At 41.2% G+C, this 11428-nt stretch overlaps 1 pseudogene; it reads right to left on the bottom strand.

The window, feature by feature from the left end:
- Nucleotides 1–3526: 3526 nt before the first annotated feature.
- LOC107564785 (uncharacterized) lies at nt 3527–11050 on the bottom strand (annotated as a pseudogene).
- Between the last annotated feature and the right edge of the window lie 378 nt (nt 11051–11428).

The raw sequence follows: 11428 nt of genomic DNA, 5'->3' as shown, positions 1-11428 counted from the left end.
TCTTATTCCGAGGTCACCGTAGCCACCAGATCCAGTCTGTATCCAGATCAGATGGTGGATCAGCACCTAGAGAGGACCTCTACAGCCCTGAATGTCAGCGGAGATCAGGACAACTAGATGAGCCCCAGAGACAGATCCCCAGTGAGTCTCCTAGACAGCCACCGGGACAAGACCACAGGAACCAGTTGAGTTGTCTGCACAATGTGACATTGCTGCAGCCTGGAATTGAACTGCTGGTTTCGTCTGACCAGAGAAGAACTGGCCCCTCGACTGAGCCTGGTTTCTCCCAAGGTTTTTTCTCTATTCTGTCACTGATGGAGTTTTGGTTCCTTGCTGCTGTCACCTCTGGCTTGCTTAGTTGGGGACACTTAATTTCCAGCGATATCGTCGACTTGATTGCACAGACACTATTTAAACTGAACTGAGCTGGATGATGACATCACTGAATTAAATGATGAACTGCCTTTAACTGAAACTTGAGTGTTTACAATTGTCATTTTGCATTATTGACACAATATTTTCCTAATTAATGCTGTACAGTTGCTTTGACACAATCTGTATTGTTAAAAGCGCTATATAAATAAAGGAGACTTGACTTGAATTGACAGAGTGAAGGTACAGGACCTAAAATGTCCACTCTTTCATTAGCCCCGGGTCCAGTGGACCCCAACATCCTGTATGTAATATAAATGTGTAGGGGGGGGGGGGTATAGTGAGTGGTCATTGAAAATTTGTTCTGATATATGTTCTTCACAGAAAATGAGCCAAGGCCAAGGAGTCTGAGTTTGAAAAAATAATTAATTGTATCATTTTTATTTTTATTTTAGTTTACCCGAACACCATACAAGGGTTAAAGGGATAGATCACCGCAAAATAAAGATTCTGTCATCTAGTTGCCCTCTTGTCACTTAAACGTCATGGCTTCAGACTGCAACTACAGTAGTCACAAATACAAAAAAAAAATAACAATACTTTCATAAGATGATGTTACTTAATTATACTTTTAGAGCGCATAGGTTTCTTCAAAGCAACAGTGAATACGGAGTGAGCCGTGATGTCTGCAAAAAAAAAAAAGACTTTAGACTTTAGTTTAGAATCAGACATCGATACTGTACTATAAACTACAATACTATACTCTATATATGTTTTGAGTTCCAGTGAAGAAAAAAAAACTTGTAACATGAATTATAATGAATTGTAATATGAATTATAATATTTAATAATTCCACAGATTACTAATTCCAGCCACAGATGATGCATTAAAAATGCCTTTAAAGGGAAATGTTTTGAAAGCAAGTCCAATATTGTCTGTGCGCACCACTGATGCACTACAATCAAGTTTATATGGATAAACTGTCAAAAATGTACCAGGACTACCTTAGCTCTTTGCTCTGTAGGGCCTGAATTCTCATCTGAACAATTAGAGCGAGCTGCTGAAATGGGTATTGCAATGGCAGAATGTAATGTGATGAGCTAGCTCTTATCACAGCTCAAAAACTTTAAAGAAAAGAGGAAACTCATTTCAAACAGCCATAATTAAATGGCACAGTTGACTTGATAGTCCTTGGACCATCTGAAATTTAAATTACATAAATGAATGGGGAAAAAAATCTCTCTTTATTAGTATATCGAAGTTGGGTGCCTTTTGTGATGGTAATGGTTGGCTCTTCTGACGATTCTTTTTTTTTAGGGCATAGTCTTGAAAATAAGAGAGATGATCATGAGAGAGAGAAAACAATATTTTTGAAATATGATATTCATATATACTTATTTGAGGAAGAACAATGACCAGCATTGTTTTGGGGGTGCTCAAAGAGCAAAACCTCCAGTTTAATACAGTTATGAGATTCAGAACATACAGTTCGAATCTGTCTCTAGAAAACAGATGTGTTAAAAAAACGTATCTATAATTTTCTTGCTGATTGTAGTGCAGAACAAAGTTCTAATAGGTTCTGCAGAGTTACATCATATAAGTAGCCCTAAAATAGATAAGAGATTAAGATTAGAGATACACAAACATATTTTGTTTGGACAGTGGTTCATATTGAAGCCTGATAAAATGTTTCCTTGAAATGATTTCAAACAGCACTCATCTATCCTGTCTTCCTGTAATTTCATTTTAAATGATCTACCACTCAAACATTAAACAAATATGTCACATCAACATTGTCCACAACCAGATTATGTATTTAGCTGTTATGTGAAACAGTGCTGCCCTAAATTAAACGTGTTGCTTTTTGCCAAAATTATGGCTCCCTTGTGTAGTGTTTTCCGGTCCTTTGCCATTGCTGAATTTCCCTTCAGATGAGAGTCATTCTGCTATGGTACCACAGGCATTATTATTGAAAGCAAAGCAATGAGGTCTGTGCTTATTGGAAGTAATACAGACATTTGAGATAGGGCATAAACAATCATAAACTATACCAGCTTCACATCGGTTATTTTTTTAATGTGTCATTCACTGTAAAAAAGTGATTTTTTTTTTAAACTTGTAAATCAAGATAGCATAATTTAAGTACATTTTACAAACAAATCCTATTTTGTCTTGTTACTTCAAAATGTCGCGTTATACTTGAGGTTTCGTTTTCATTTATTGTGCTTAAATACATAAGTAAATTCAAATTGAACTGCCCAAGTAAAATTTACTTAGTGTTTTGTCATCTAATGAACTAATGCAAAAAATGACAAACGCAAGTAAAAGTTACTCCATGAACCCAGGCATTCTATACGCATGCTTTCTTGGTTCCGAAGTGGCGCACAGAGGCAGAGAAAAGCAAAGGAAATTTTTCTCGAAGACTGATGTGATTTTTACATGCAAGTAAGTTATGTTTAGTTATGTTTGCAGAAAAGTATAGAGCTATTAAGCTGTCTGCAGTGCTGGTGGTTAAAGACTTAATGCGTTAACTGTGAATATTGACAGAGTTGAGTTTGCTATAGAACCGATTTGCACAAACATCCGTTATTAGCAAACGGCATCTGTGTCGAAAACAGTTGTCTTGTGTTTTACATGTAATCTACGGAGAAGTTTAATGTACAGTGAACTTTAAAATTAACTTTGCTGTACGCCAGTGTCGTGATAAATGTACACTGAAAAAACTTTGTACTTTTATTTGAAATTAAACTCTTGAAAAAAACAGATTAAACAAAAGGAATGATAAAACAAGTGAATAAAAATGAATGGACACATTCATTAAGATTAACTGCTGTTGGCCAAAATGGTTCAGCATCTTTATCTTATCACAGATTTTTTTTTGTATATAACTTTTTTTGATGCTTAACTGTGATCAGTGAACACTGTGAACACTGTCATAAAACAAATAAACATCTGCTTCTGTTTTCTTTAGCAGCACTGCATTACTCACATTACACTGCATTACAATGTTTCTGTTAAACAGTACAGTATAGTACAAACGTTGCTCTAAGTTACATTAACCAACCATTTTTACAACATTCTCACTTGCTGAACAAATGAGAAAATACAAAATGCAAGTGTAAGTGTCAAACAAAATGGCCAAATATAGCAGACTTATATTAGTAGCTTTCTATGCAAAGAGCTAAACTATTGGAGAAAATTTTAAAGCATCCAGCCCAAGAAAGATTTTCTGAAAGACTTCAAATGTGTTTCTCAGCTTTGGGGGACAGCTTAAGTTCAGGGAGTAAATGAAGCCCATGAGCAAAAGGCACACATTTGTGAGATTCTTACATCCCAACAGCACCTCAGTTACCTCAATCATGATGATGACGTCAGCTATGTTGGCATCTTCCTCTCCTGCAGTGCTGCTCTGTACAATGATCTTCATTACATGATTGGTGAAGCTATCTTAATTCACGTTTCTGCTGACATCCTGTCAAATACACAAATAAGTGCAAAGTGGTTACAATACTGTACACACAGAGATTTGGTCTCACCATCATTAAATCTGTTATTACATGAAGAAAGAGGGAAAAAATTAAGACTAAATCCAGAATAACTGTGTCAGCAAGACACTTAAAAAACTACCTGCAAAGCTACATTACTGTAAAAGTGTTTTAGGCTCTTGTGTAAAAATTCTGTAAAGTGGAGATGCCTTTAAAATGCTTTCATAAATTGATTTTCATTTACCTTCTATTGACTAAATACATTTTTTGTGTGATCACCCTTTGCACTTAAAGCAGTTTTTGGCCTAGGTACACTCAATATAGTTTTTACGGTAACTTTGCATGTAAATTTTTTAAGCATTTTGCAGACATTGCAACAGTTTTTCTTGATTTAGGCTGTTTCTGTTTTATCTCTTTCTTCATGTTATAATAGACAGACTCAATGATGGTGAGACCAGATCTTCTGTGGAGCACCAACTGTTGTCAGACTCCATGTGCATACAAAAATCTCACTGGATTATTACAAATAATGGCAAAATGGATGTTTAGGAATGTAAACTGGTATTTCATACACTAAAACAATGGTGCTATATAACACTAAAAGTGGTTCTTGGCTCATAATCATAGGGGAACCACTTTTGGTGCTATATAGCACTATATCTTTAAAGGTGCTCTACAGCACCTTTGTCAAATGGTGCTATGTAGAACCCATAAGAGGTGCCATATAGCATGTTATTTCTTCGACAGAAATGGTGCTAAACAGTACCAACAGTTCAACCAACAGTTGGCTCTATAAGAACCTTTAAAGGGGCTTAACAGGTTCTTTGTACAGCAGTGGTACTTTATAGCACCTTAACCACCCCAAAGAACCACAGAAGAACTGCTGAAGAACCATACAGGGGCTTAACAGGTTCTGTATACGGTAACGGTGCTATATAGCACCTCAGTCATCTAAAAAAAAAGAACCAGTGATGAACCGCTGAAGAACTTGAAGAGCACTTCAAAGCGGTTCTCCTATGATTACAAGCCAAAGAACCACTTTTTGTACTATATAGAACCATTTTTTAGAGTATACTGACAAACTACAGCACAAAGATATGAAAAGTAAAAACCACTTTTGGGGATGAAAACACTAATGTGCCTTAGTCTTTTGTAGTACTGTACATATCCAAAGTCAAAACACAATTAGAATTTGCCTATTAATGTACCTGGTAGGCTTCATTGAGCTCCTCAGATGATTCTCCCAGGAAGGAAAGCAGGCAGCGAATCACAGCATCTCGCTTATCTTCAACTTGCTGATAAAAACAAAAGTAAATTGCAGTGAACATTAACAGTGTACACTTCCATCTACATACAACTGCATATCTATTAAGTAAGGAAGCAGCAGGATATCAGATGTGTAATATATACATTTACCTGGCAGAGTGAATCTAGCAAACTTCTCATTTTTATGCCTGCATCCACATCCTTCATTTTGAACAAATCCAGTAGAGGTCCAGTTTTTGCAGAAAGGTTGGCTCCAGGGGAATTGTGGTTATCCTTCTGAACTCATTCTTAATCTAAGACCAAGAAAACAAAAAAATAAAATGCAACACATTTAAGATTCAGTAGTCAAATATATTTTTTTAAATTTTTGCCAACCACACACACACACACACACACATCATGCTATACTAATTAAATTAAAATATCTAATTGTTTGTAATGAATGACATATGAGTTCCAAAAGTTCTAAGCGCCTACATATTACCATCAAGCCAACAAAAGAATAACTAAGGTTTACCTCAGATTCACAAAAAAGAGCTGACCATCTCTCCATTAAATCTTTGACAGCAGGGCAGTGATTAATGATTTCTAATCTTCGATAGGAGAAAGTCTTCTCCATTATCTCACCATGTCAGGGTTCTGTCACTTCGGTCTAGTTTATTCATGGTTTTGTGATGGAGCCCTGACAAGTCAAGTCAAGTCATCTTTATTTATAGAGCGCTTTTAACGATACAGATTGTGTCAAAGCAACTTTACAATAGCAAGATAGTGTGTCAATAATGCAAAATGACAATAGTAAACACTCAATTTCCAGTTAAAGGCAGCTCATCATTGAATTCAGTGCAATCTGTGCAATCAAGTCAACGATATCGCTGGAAATTAAGTGTCCTCAACTAAGCAAGCCATAGGCGACAGCGGCAAGGAACTAAAACTCCATCGGTGACAGAATGGAAAAAAAACCTAGGGAGAATCCAGGCTCAGTCGGGGGGCCAGTTCTCCTCTGGGCAGACAAAAACAGCAGTTCAATTCCAGGCTGCAGCAATGTCTCAACTGGTTCCTGTGGTCTTGTCCCGGTGGCCATCTAGGAGACAAGGTCTTCACTGGGGATCTGTCTCTGGGGCTCATCTAGTTCTCCTCTGACATTCAGGGCTGTCGAGGTCATCTCTAGGTGCTGATCCACCATCTGGGCTGGATACGTACTGGATCCGGGTGACTGCAGTGTCCATCTGACCTGGATACAGACTGGATCTGGTGGCTACGGTGACCTCAGAATAAGAAAGAAACAGACTAATATTAGCGTAGATGCTATTCTTCTAACGATGTAGCAAGTACATTGGGTGTTAGGGGAAGTGTTCCAGGTTGTCCTAATTAATGCAGCCTAAAAATCCTTTAACGGATTTGAATATTAGTAATGTGTTTGTGTGTTATGTGTAAGCCAAGTTAAAGAGATGGGTCTTTAATCTAAATTTCAACTGACATAATGTGTCTGTCTCCCAAACAATGTTAGGTAGGTTATTCCAGAGTTTGGACACTAAATAGGAAAAGGATCTGCCACCCGCAGTTGATTTTGATATTCTAGGTATCATCAAATTGCCAGAGTTTTGTGAATGCAGCGGACGTGGAGGACTATAATGCAATAAGAGCTTGTTCAAATACTGAGGTGCTAAACCATTCAGGGCTTTATAAGTAATAAGCAAATTTTTAAATCTATACGATGTTTAATGGGGAGCCAGTGCAGTGTTGACAGAACCTGGCTAATATGGTCATATTTGTTGGAACTAGTAAGAACTCTAGCTGCTGCATTTTGGACCAGTTGGAGTTTGTTTATTAGGCATGCAGAACAACCACCCAATAAAGCATTACAATAATCTAACCTTGAGGTCATGAATGCATGAACTGACATTTCTGCATTTGATATTGAGAGCATATGTCATAATTTAGATATCTTTTTGAGATGGAAAAATGCAGTTTTACAAATGCTAGAAATGTGGCTTTCAAAGGAAAGATTGCTATCAAATAGCACACCTAGGTTCCTAACTGATGACGAAGAATTGACAGAGCAGCCATCGAGTCTTAGACAGTGTTCTAGGTTATTACTTGCGGAGGTTTTAGGTCAGCACACTTTAGGTTTTAGCACACTCGAGCCGTGCACTCTCTTGTTTCTTGTCGAGTCCCTTGTTTCTTGTTGGAGCGTTGTGTTTGGATCCCAGCTCTCATGTCTTGTCCAGATTCAGTTTCGGTTTGGTGTCGAGGTTTGGACACTCGCGCTCCATGTTCTGTTTTGTTGTGGGAGTGTGCGGTCTCGAGTTCGCTCAGGGCGTACGCTCTTCTGTCCTCGTGTCTTGTGTTGTTGCATGCAGCTTGTGTTTTTCATTGACTGCGTGCTTTCATGTTGTCATGTTTTGTGTGAACACGCGGCTTATGAGTATTCTCATTAGCTGCATGTTCGTGTCTTGTTTTGTTCAAGCACATGGCTTGTGATTTGTTTTCCAGGCCATGTGCTTGTGTTTTTGATTTGTGTGAGCACATGGCTTTTGTCTTGTTTGGTTTATTGTGCCATTTGCTCTCATGTCAGTTGTCTAACCCCACCCATATTGTTACCGGATTATTGGTTAATTTGCCCCACCTATGTTTCCCTTATTACCCACCTCATTTGCTCCCTATTTATTCTCCTTGTGTTTGCAGTCCTGTGCGAGTTCTGTGCAATGTTGTGTGCGCCTTGTTTCCTGCTCTGCCTTGTCCCTCCTTGTCCTGCCTTGCCAGTCGGTTTCCCCTACGAGGTAGTTTCTGTTTGTTTTGTTTTATTTCAGTATTAATAAAAGCCCTATTTCGTCCTGCGACTGAGTCCTCAACTCATCCCCAACCCTGACAGAACGATCTCGCCATTAGAGGAAGGGCTTGCGCCATCCATCTGTCTCCACTCTCTCCAGCCCCCTCTATGAGCGCATTCTCCAGTTCAAGGACCTGAGCTCCCTCCGACAGCAAGGGACAGACACGAGGAAGTTTGCCCTGGAGTTCCCCAGTACTGCGGAGGGGTTTGGGTACAATGATGCGGCCCTCAAGGACCTTTTTAATAGTGCCCTGGATGAACCCCTCAACTGGTGGAGAATGAAGGGGCTGGATTACCTGACGTTTGAAGGATCCGTCCACTTCCTAGCTCGTCAGGGAAATCCTCCAGGTGAAGAGGCTGCAGCGCCACCAGAGGTGCTTGAGCCTGCTTAGTTCGACCCACCGGCCCCGCCCTGGTCATCCACCAGGGTTCCTGTACTGCCGGAACCTCCCTGGTCCATCCCTCTGGTTCCACCCTGGCGTTCTGCCAGGACTTCTGAACTGTCTGAGCCTCCCAGGCTCAGCCCTCCTGCCCCTCCCAGGTGGTGTCCCTTTGGGGAGGGGGTAGTGTCAGGGTTCTGTCACTTCGGTCTAGTTTATTCATGGTTTTGTGATGGAGCCCTGGCACTCCCGTCTTGTCTTGTTTTCTTGTGAGCATGCAGCTTCGAGTGTGCTCGAGCCGTGTGCTCTCTTTTCGGCGTGCCTTGTTTCTTGTTGGAGCATGGTGTTCGGATCCCGGCACTCATGTCTTGTTCAGATTCAGAGGCCCCAGAGGTGGCCAGAGGCACCGCAGCACCCCCAGAGGTGGCTGACAAAGCTGCTGCGCCCCCCCCCCCCCAGAGGTGGTTGACGAAGCTGCAGCACCCCCAGAGGCAGCTGACGACACTGCAGTGCCCCCCTCTCGGAGACGGAGGAGGGGGAGGAGGAAGAATGGGTCTGCCTCACTGCCCCTAGAGGCGGCCGAAGAGGCTGCAGTGCCTCCAGTGGCAGCCGATGAGGCTACAGCGCCCCCAGTGGTGCCCGATGAAGCTGCAGTGCCCCCCGGAGGTGGACGACGAAGCTGTAGTGTCACACTCTCGGAAACGAAGGAGGGGGAGGAAGAAGGCTTCTTCCATCTTTCAAGGCCTGGAGGCCATCCCAGAGCCTGATGCCGTCGCAGAGCCGCCCAAGCTCCTTACCTTGCTGGCTCTACCCTTGATGCCGGCTACGCCCATGTGTCTTGCCCTGCCGGCGCCGCCCAAGCTCCTTGCTCTGCCGGCTCCGCCTAAGCTCCTTGACCTGCCGGAGACACCCAAGCTCCTTGCCCTGCCTGCACCGCTCAAGCTCAAGCTCCGTGTCCTGCCGGCTCCACCCTGGCCTCCTGCAGAGGTGCTTGAGCCTGCCTGGTTCAACCCACCGGCCCCACCCTGGTCATCCGCCAGGGTTCCTGTACTGCCTGAACCTCCCTGGTCCGTCCCTCCGGTCCCGGCTTATGAGTATTCTCATTAGCTGCGTGTTCGTGTCTTGTTTTGTTCAAGCACATGGCTTGTGATTCATTTTGCTGGCCATGTGCTTGTGCTTTTGTTTTGTGTGAGCACATGGCTTTTTTCTTGTCTAGTTTCTTGTGCCATGTGCTCTCGTGTCAATTGTCTAACTCCACCCATCTTGTTACCTGATTATTGGTTAATTTGCCCCACCTGTGATTCCCTTATTACCCTCCTCATTTGCTCCCTATTTATTATCCTTAGGTTTGCAGTCCTGTGCGAGTTCGTCGTTGAATGTTGTGTGTGCCTTTTGTCCTGCCTTGCCAGTTGGTTTCCCCTACGGGGTAGTTTCTGTTTGTTTTGTTTTATTTAATTATTAATAAAAGCCTTATTTCCTTCTGGGATTGAGTCCTCGCCTCATCCCTTCATCCCCAACCCTGACAAACCAATTAACTTTTTGTTGTTTTTCTTCTGAATTTCTTTAAGAAGATCAACTCTCTCCTTCTCTAAAGTTTCCTTGGTTTCCCCAAATGGAAATGGGGGCCAGTAGTTTAATTCAGCCTTCCTGGGTCTTTTCATGCCTTTGGGGCAAGACTTTTCATTTGTTTTCTTTCTTTTCAAAGAGTTGACCTCCAGCTCTGGACAGGACTGGCCTCTAACTCTACTGGGGATGCCTGAGGGCAGAACTAATTTGCGAATGTCATTCTCTTCAAAAAATAATTTGTAGATTTGTTGGGGTACACATCTGCAACAGAAAAAACAGCAATTAAAACAAATCATCCTAATTACAAAATTGTACACTGCAGCATTAACTTCGATAATCATGCACCTAAAAAGAGGGGCAAATATAGTGCTTTAAGGGAGTCAGTCGTCTTCCTGCAACAGTGTAAGCAGCCAGGGGATAGTAGTCAACCATTTCTCTTTGCTCAAGTAACTGAAAGTTGGCTGTGTGTTCCAACTCATAGCTCCTAAGGTGCTCATTGTACCATGTGCTTAGAAGTCTCACAACAAAGACCAGTTAATTACAAGCCAAGATAGACTGTAACACCTCACAAAAGTCTGGCACGTCTGCAGTGAAGCCATGGCATAGCAACATTTCAGGTTTATAGTTGGTGCCTAATAAGCACACATTATTTGAAACATGTACCATTGTGACACGTGGATACCTATGTTGCACCAAATCTTTTATGTCATCCTTTAGGATGTCCACAGAGACTTGTGAAGTTGCTTGTGACCGAAAGTGATGACTTGATCACATTTGATTCATGGAGATGCAATGCAATGCAATTTTTTTTTCTTTGCAAGGAACAGCAGTATGTTCCCGAAACAGCCTGTTTGTCTGACAGCTTTTTTGAAAAAGCCAGTTTAGCTTCAAATCTCATGGTCCATAAGGCTGCCAGAGGACCAAATTTCTGAATTAGTTTAGAGTAGTGCTCGAGAAAGTGGTTTTTGGGAAGAAGCTTTTCTTGAGGAAAAACTTCCAGAAATCTGTGTCGGTGCTCAGAAATCAAAGAGTCAAGGTAGCAAATGCTCTGCTCTGTATGAACTGGGGCCATCACAAGTTCCACAATGGCTTTTAAGGCCATTAACATCTGCCACACTTCATCATCCTCAGTTACTTTCAAGCCTATCATGAGAGGCAACAGACACAACAGACACCGATTTTTATGTGCATTACCTCCTACAGATATTTTTGTGGCAAAATGAGCAGGAATCAAATATGGACGATTTTTTTGGTCACTCCACTGATAAGGGAAATTTTGGACCCACTTTATATTAAGTGGCCTTAACAACTATGTACTTACATTTAAATTAATAATTTGGTACAATGCACTTATTGTGTAAATACATGTTTTTACATTGTACTTATATTTTAAATATACCTGCATGTAATAACATCTGTAATTAATTTCTGTAATTACATTTATAATTACACTGTTGAGCCATCCCTTACACCTTAACCCACCCTTAAACCTACCCATACCACCAAACCTGTCCCTAACCATAACCGT

The sequence above is a fragment of the Sinocyclocheilus grahami genome, unplaced genomic scaffold (genome assembly GCF_001515645.1).
Source record: "Sinocyclocheilus grahami isolate Dianchi unplaced genomic scaffold, SAMN03320097.WGS_v1.1 scaffold963.1, whole genome shotgun sequence".
Taxonomy (NCBI): Eukaryota; Metazoa; Chordata; class Actinopteri; order Cypriniformes; family Cyprinidae; genus Sinocyclocheilus; species Sinocyclocheilus grahami.
This window is presented reverse-complemented; position numbering and strand designations above follow the sequence as displayed.